The sequence below is a fragment of the Quercus robur genome, chromosome 6 (genome assembly GCF_932294415.1).
Source record: "Quercus robur chromosome 6, dhQueRobu3.1, whole genome shotgun sequence".
Lineage (NCBI taxonomy): Eukaryota > Viridiplantae > Streptophyta > Magnoliopsida > Fagales > Fagaceae > Quercus > Quercus robur.
In genome coordinates, this window is record NC_065539.1 from 35,327,168 (window position 1) to 35,336,240 (window position 9,073).

Genomic DNA, 9,073 nt, shown 5'->3' on the forward strand with positions numbered 1-9,073 from the left:
AAACTGAATTGTATTGAATTAATTTAGCTTGTGCCTTTATATACAACATCAGGTTCAACCAAGGAGTAAAACAGAGCTTCCAAACTAAACTAACAAAATAACAACCAGTCTCATGTGTGACTAACCAACCCACTCACGTGTAAACACTAATGACAGAAAATGAAAACTATCCTAAACTACAGGTCGTATTATCTATGGTACAAATGCAACTACTAAACTACAAGTGCTTTAGATATTGCTTTTTGAACTTCAGCTACACATGTTGAGTCTTGCTTCCTCTGCTCTAATTGCTCACACAGACTGCCTTGATCTTGATAGACTTTAGCAAAAGTAAAAAAGGGGAGCTTCTTGGAAGGTGTTTGATTTACAAACACCATTCCTTTCTTATTTACAAAAATACCAATTTGATTTTTCCACCTTTAAAAACTAATTACATCACTTAAAAAATTTCTTTTGAACCGTGCATTAGATTAACAATTTAAATATTATTATTATTATTATTATAGCACTAATTAATATATATTATCGATAATTTCAAAACGATATTCAGATGCCGATATCAAAATATCTCGTTCAAGTGGACAAATTGTAACGGGCATTGAAATGTTATATAAAACTCTATATAACTTTTTTAAAAGTGTTTTTTTGCAAAATTTTGGCCAAAACGTTTTTAAATTTAAATTTTACCCAAAAAAAAAAAAAAAAAAATCCTTGGCTTGGACATCAAACGTGCAGCTGAAATCACTTTTGAAAGAGCATTTCTTAGTGTGCATTTGGCATTAGAGTTTTACTTAACTTATTTTATTATTCAGTTTATTTTTGCTATTATTTATGAGTCCCACTGCACTTTTTGGTACTATTTATGGGCCCTACTGTACTATTTCAACTAACTTTTATCTTTATCTACAGTACTTTCAGCAAAAAAATTTCAGTTTCAATTCAATATGTTGTTCCCAAACGTACTCTTAGGGTCTGTTTGGATACAGCTTATTTTGCTGAAAACTGAAAACGCTGTAACAAAATAATTTTTAAATGTGTGAATAGTGCCATAGGACCCATTTTTTTATATTTTTTTTTGAATAAAGTGGTTGTAGGTTTCATGAACAGCGCATGAACCACTTTGTCTCTTGCATAGTGAATCCATGTGCATGAACAGTGTAGTTACTGTTCATACGAGTTGAAAAAAAGAAGAAGAAGAAGAAGGAAACGTGAAACTCAAAACACAGATGCTCAATAAATCCAATCCAAATAGGCACTTAGTCTCAAATAATCTTATACAGGATGGAACAATATTTTGAGGGAAGTTTCCAATTCCCAAATCTGGAATTCATCTTCAATTCTTCTATAAATATTAACAAAATGATTATACTTACAACTTTTCCTTCCATCCAAAACCTCAGCGATTTGGCCATGGGTGATGCATGGGAGACAGCATGTTATGCAACCTGCACCATAGTCATTTCATCACTAACTGAACTTTCAAACCATTAATTTGTGTGTGAATATATATATATATATATATATATATATATGCTTGGCAAATATTGTATGAGAATGTCAATTGAAAGTTCAAATATGTGTATAAACATCCTTGAACGCTTAGACCCCCCAATTTACAAATTAACCAATTCAAGCTTTATGTCAAACAACTAGTGTGCGGAAAATGAACATAAGCTATAATATAGAATTGGAAAAACTATCTAAGCCAAATTAAAATCACAACCCACAGCAGATAATAAAAGGCAAAGATAAAGGGAAGGAAGATGCAAACACAAAGACAACACGCGATGTGTTATCGAAGAGGAAACCAAAGCCCTCGGCGTAAAACCTCTCCGCCGCCCTCCAAGCGGTAAACAATCCACTAGAAAATGTAGTTGGGATACATGGACAGCAATAGACCCTCCAAGCCTAATCTACCCAGTGCACCTAAGCCCTCCAAGCTTCTTGCTCCAACGAGGTTGCGCCGAACCTTTTTCTTTTCTAGTTTCCCGGATTCCGCTACTAGACTGTAGCATCAACCAATGTAGATTGGTTCCTTCCTAACTGCTTCCAGAACACCAAACAGCCCTCTCACAGTGATGAATATGGTGAGAACAAGGTTGTGGTAAAATGCCTCTCAAGGGTTTGACAATGGAGAGGAAGAGAGTTGAGGAATTTGAAGAGACTCTAATGTATAGATTGTAGGTGAATCAATCTCGTTTTACTCTAGGGTTTTTCTCTCAAAATTCTCTCTGGAAGCTCTCTTTCATTTGTGGGTATAAGGGGTATTTATACTGGAGTGAAAGAGGAATGTGAAACGTCAGGTTTTACAAAACAGGGGTGGCTTGCAGCTTGGCCTCGCGACTTAGTCAAGTCGCGAGACCCAGTCGCAAGATAACCGTATGGCCAGTTGTCCTGTTTTGTCCTGTAGTGCTCCAGCTAGTATGACTGTTCACCTTCTGGCATGCTTGGCACGTGTGCTGCATCTGGCGGCTTGAAGCCGCGAGCCACCCGCGAGATCAAGCCGCGAGTCTCTGTTTTCTTGCACACTCTTGAGTAATTAACACTCTATCTCACTCACTACCCTTACAATAAACCCACCTAAATACAGGGTTACTAAATGCTGAAATACAAGTAAATTTGGCACATAATAAAGCCAATAAGATGGTTGATTAAATTCAACCTTACAATCTCCCCCTTTGGCTATTCTGTGACAAAATCCTAAAATAGACTCTAGACTTAACATGTGAGTTGGGAACAGTTGAATAAAACTCACTCACACCTAACTCTAGAAGCTGTGAAGCACTTGAATCATAAGAACATGAAACTCCTAAAAAACAACAATACACCATGATCATTGTATGCAGAAAAGTATGAAATGCATATGAAATAGGCTTAAGGTGATCAAGCAAAGATGAAGTGAAGTATCAAATCATAGCTTGATTAATCAAGTAATCACCACAAGGTAGTGATCACAGTGTTCATTCACACTTGGAATGAACACTTGAACATACAAGTTAACAAGAACAAAGCAAGTTACTTGCATGCCTAACACTCAACCAATGCATAATACACTAAGTATATGCATCTAGGAACAATCCTACCAGGGCACAAGAGTGACAGTACTTAATACAAAATGCAAGACATTTAGATAGAAGTACTGATTTAAACAAAGTATAAAAGGCTGCATAAAGCATGGTATAAACCATAAAGCCTACAAATATGCATAAAACATATCCCTAAAAGCTTACATAAGCATCATGGGTACAAAAGACAATATAACAACTTAAACTGACGAAAATATAGCAACTTAATCTGAAGAAGAATGCAGAAACACTCCCCCTTAGGTAATATCCTCCCCCTCTGATCAGGCTATCACTCCCCCCTTTTGTCATGGAATAGGCCATACATTCTCTTCTAGCCTTCTCTGAATCTAATCCAATTGAGTTTGAAGTGAGGTAAACTTCATATCCCATCGAGTGCTGTGATGGTGTAGAGTAGATGTGAGTCCAGACATCTTTGTATTCAACTCGTGTACAGAGGATACAATGTGATCAAGTTTTTCATCAAGGGAGAGAGTGCTGAAATGAGAGCCACTGTGAGATGCAGAAGTTTCTGGTTTGGCTCTCTTCCGACTATGTCCAATGCTTGCGTTGAATGTACGCATGTTGATTGGACTCGGTTTTGAGTGAGGAGATTCATCTGCCGTTGGATAAATTCCCTTGAGCTTCAAGATCCTTGAAATGAGACAGCAGAAAGGAATGCACATTCGGGACTCAGTTTGTAGAACCGTTTTGCGCAGAACATGAAAGATATGAGCACAGATGTCAATTTCTACATCAGAGATTAGATCATGAAGAAACAAAGCACGCTCGAGGTTCATATACCCAATGCTTGATAAGGGGTACAAATTGTGAAACTCACAATTGTAAGCACTCTCAGTTTTGGAGGAAGAGAGGAAACACTGACGGAGTTTCCATTGGATGAGAATTCCAAGTCTTGGCCAAGACCCTCCTTGAGAAGTTCCTCATCAGGACAAAGATCATCATAAACCGGTGAGTGTCGAAGCATTGGTCGGTTGATGTGAAGGATCTCTGCCAAATATGTAGGAGAGACTGAAAAACTCCTTTTCCTAACCCAGCACTTAAGTTCATCTTCTTCCACAATTGCGTTGGCATAAAATTCGTTTACCAAATCTTCATATGCGTCATCCAGATCAGAGAGAAGGTAATTCCAATCCTTGTGAGCAAACCATTTCGGAATGTCAGTATCATGAAGTGATGATTGATCAACAGGTCTTTCTAGTAATGGTGTAGCATTTCAGAAATAATTCTCATGAGACTGATAGGCAGCATAAGATCTGAACCTGTTGGGATCGAATCTTTTTGATGAAGAACGAGTCCCTTTTGTTTGAGGTGAGTAGTCATCAACATCAATGACATGTTCCTTCCCTTTGGAATTGCCTCCTTTCACAGCTGCTTTCTTGAATGGTGACATTTCCAGTCTGAATCATGAATAGAGAAAAAGACAGAACACAATCCAATAGACATTATTAGCAGTGGGTTAGTTTAACTAAGGGATAATGAAGAAACCCTAAAAGCTAGATGGAAATGTCCAGAAAATAGCAATGTGGGACAAAAATGACCCAAATGTAGCTACACAATAGAGTGGGTCAGATTAAAACCACACAAAAATGAGAACATCATACACTCAAGAGATCAAACACAGGTAAGAGAAATATGAACACCAAGGAGAACACAAAAACATGAGGAAAAGGCAAAACAAAGAGTAGAGAACAAAACCCATACCTTTCCTTGAAGATAGATTGAATGGTAACAAGTTGTTGAAAGAATTTGAAGATTACCACAATGATGATGCATAAGAGAAAGTAAGATTAGAAAATGAACAGACCCAGAGTTCAAGACAGGCAAATGAGAACCCCTTTTTGAGAACGGTGTTGAAAATGGGCTCATTTTGCAGAACACACGTTTTTCGCGACTGAAGTGAGTCGCCAACAAGTCGCTAGGTCAAGCCGCCAAAACACTCAAAGACAAAATTTTGAAAAATTTGCTAAGTGTTTTTCACGACTGGAAGGTTTACCCGCGAGGGAGTCGCGAGCTGAGCCGCGAAAATCTCTGAGTAACCCTCGCGACTGGACCTTCCACTCGCGAACAAGTTGCCAAAATTGACCCGCGAACTTGCGACTGAGGCCCGCGACTTGATTTACCCGCGACTGAGTCGCCAAAACAGGGCAAAAATGAACTTTTGAAATTTCAGATTTTAAGATCAAAATACTTTCCAAAAACACTTAAAACACTCAAAAATCTTTTTGTGCTTGAATCAACAAAGATTGAGCATGTGAAAACACATTTCATCAAGTACAATTACACAAATGAATATGGCATTTATTGAATATAGACTTGTGTGTTGTGTGTGAATATCAACAATGAGATAGTCCTTAGTCTAATGTGAAGTTTCAATGATCAATTCAACCAAGGCATACACAATCAGCACTAGATCATGTGACCCATCTCAATTATAGAAATATGCATATATGACCTCCCACAAAACTTGATAACATATCTTGGAACTTTACATTTGACTTCACTTTCAATCATAACAAATGATCTTTTTGATCCTTTTCGAGACAATCACCTCTCATTGTGAGAGTGATATTTGATATTTCACTTTAATGAACAAGCCTTTGGCTTTTTGAATAAATAATCACTTTAATTTTTGGTCGCTTTCCCTTTTTCCTAGTCAAATACTAGTATGTGCGACAGGTTTTTACAGCTCAATATCTCTTTTCATTTGGAGATTAACATTTGGTAAGCTCTTTTTAGCAAATAAATAAATAAATAAATAAAGAGTGGGAAGATATATAGACACAAGTCTATGCATGTCTCAAGATCATCATAACCATTCACTAATCATTCATGACAAGTTTGAAGATCTATTTACAACAAACACATTGATTTCAAGATTTCTCCCACAGTGATAAGAGTGCAAGGAAACAAACTATGCTCGAAAATGCACAAAGCCATTAGCACTAAGGTACAAGGCAAAACAAGTTTTGAGACAAAACTCAACTATGTCAATCAAACTTTTTGATTTTCTAATTTTTATGTGATTTTTGGATTTTTGACATAAAGAAGAAAAAGATTGATAAAAAATAAAAAGGAGCAACAGTATGCACAAATAGACAAACAATCAATAATCATGCTACACAAAGAGCCAACAAAGTAGTGTGTGCCCCAACACAAACAAACTTATCATATTATAAATATGTGAAGCACACATCACACAAGAGAGTTAAGGAATTGTACCAACACGAATGGTCTTACGGAGTGATTCAAACCGTGGACCATCGAGAGGCTTGGTGAAGATGTTCGCCTTTTGATTGTCGGTGTGTATGAACTCAAGACACACAACTCTTTCCTCTATCAGATCACGAATGAAATGGTAACGTATCTCTATGTGTTTAGATTTTGAATGCTGGACAGGATTCTTGGAAAGATTGATGGCACTGGTGTTGTCACAGAAGACACACATCGTCTCTTGAGGAATTCCATAATCATGAAGTAATTTCTTCATCCAATGAAGCTGAGTGTAGCAATTTCCAGCGGCGATGTATTCTGCTTCAGCAGTAGATAGAGACACGGAATTTTGTTTCTTGCTCATCCACGAGACAAGATTGTTACCAAGGTAGAAGCAGCCTCCTGAAGTACTCTTTCGATTGTCTACACTACCAGCCCAGTCAGCATCTGAATACCCAGCAAGACAAGCATTTGAGTCTTTTGAATACCATAGACCATAGTTTGAAGTTCCATTAACATATCGAATGATTCGCTTAACTGCAGTCAGGTGAGATTCCTTTGGATTAGCTTGATATCTGGCACAAACACCAACACTGAATGCAATGTTCGGTCTACTAGTTGTAAGATAGAGTAAACTCCCAATGATACTCCTATATAAGGTAGGACTTACTTCTACTCTAGAAGAATCAACATTCAGTTTAGTAGATGAGCTCATGGGAGTGGACACATGTTTTTTGGAGTCTAGTCCAAACTTCTTGACAATGTTTCTAGCATACTTCTCTTGTGAAACAAATATACCCTCCTTCTGTTGTTTGACTTGAAGACCCAAGAAAAATGTGAGTTCCCTCATCATACTCATCTCAAATTCCTTCTTCATCTTCTCAGAAAATTCAATAGCACGATTTTCAATGGTTGCCCCAAACACTATGTCATCAACATAAACTTGTGCCACAATGAGATAATCTTCATCATTTTTGACAAACAAAGTTCGGTCGACATATCCCCTTTTGAATCCTCTATCTAGGAGGTAATGTGTAAGCCGATCATACCAGGCTCTAGGGGCTTGTTTTAAGCCATAAAGGGCTTTCTTCAATCTCAATACATGATCTGGAAAGTGAGGATCCTCAAATCCTTTTGGTTGCTTAACAAACACTTCTTCATTTAGGTATCCATTCAGAAATGCACATTTTACATCCATTTGATAGAGTTTGAAATTCATAATGCATGCAATGGACATGAGAATTCGAATGGATTCAAGTCTTGCCACAGGAGCGAAGGATTCATCAAAGTCTACTCCTTCTACTTGAGTGTATCCTTGAGCTACTAACCGAGATTTGTTTCGAATTATCTCTCCATCTTCATCGGTTTTGTTTTTGAAAATCCATTTTGTGCCTATGACATGAACATTTTCAGGCCTTGGAGCAAGTTCCCACACATCATTCCTCACAAACTGATTCAGTTCTTCATGCATTGACTCAACCCAATTCTCATCTTGAAGGGCCTCTTCTACCCTTTTTCGCTCAAATTGAGCAAGGTAGCAATGATATGTTACATGATTGGCCAACATGATGTTTCCTTTTCTGAGGCGAAGACCTTCATCTAGAGACCCTATGATGTTGCTTTCCGGATGGTTCTTAATTACTCTTGAAGATGGCTTCTTTGATGTGGAGACTTCATCACTTTGAGAGATGGGAGGATGGACTTCCGGAGGAGTAAGAGGACTTGATGTTCTAGACATCGACCTCGTTTCCATTCTTGGGTTGATGGGAGTCGATTCTTCTTCTGGTGTAGGTTCTTCAACTTCTATATCAAGAGCTTCGACCTCAACATCGGGTTCTTTGGTGCTTGGTCCTTCTCCATCATCAATCATCTCCACTTTAGATAAGGCATCATCAATCTTGACATTGATGGACTCCATCACTGTCTTAGTTCTCTTGTTAAAAACTCTATACGCCCGACTCGTAGTAGAGTACCCAAGAAAAATACCCTCATCACTTCTCGCATCAAACTTTCCAAGATTCTCTCGATCATTTAGGATATAACATTTGCTTCCAAACACCCGGAAATACTTCACTTTAGGCTTCTTTCCATTCCAAATCTCATAGGCGGTCTTCTTTGTTCCTACTTGAAAAAATATTCTATTGCCAATGTGACACGAGGTGTTGACAGCTTCTCCCCAAAACTTTTGAGGTATTTGCTTGTTAAGTAACATGACTCTCGCCATTTCCTGAATCATCCGATTTTTTCTCTCTACCACTCCATTTTGTTGTGGAGTTTTGGGGGCTGAAAATTCCCTTTTGATTCCATTCTTTTCACAGAAAGACTCGAATCTTGCATTCTCAAATTCCCTCCCATGATCACTTCTTATTTTGGCAATAGGGACCCCTCTCTCGATTTGTAGTTTTTTGCACAGAATTTCCAACCTCTCACATACTTCTGATTTTTCACTAAGAAATTCAACCCAAGTGTATCTTGAGTAATCATCCACAATGACTATAATGTATCTCTTTCCTCCTAGGCTTTCAGTTCTGGTAGGCCCCATTAGATCAACATGAAGTAACTCCAAACACCGAGAAGTAGCAATCACATTCACCTTGTGATGAGTTGCCTTTGTTTGCTTTCCCATTTGGCATGCACCACAAATGGTCTTCTTCACCTTTCCAAACTTAGGAAGTCCCTCAACTGCTTCAAGTTTGGATACTTTAGCTACTTGTTTGAAATTAGCATGCCCAAATCTGTGATGCCAAAGTTCCAACATATCAACACGAGCACTTCTA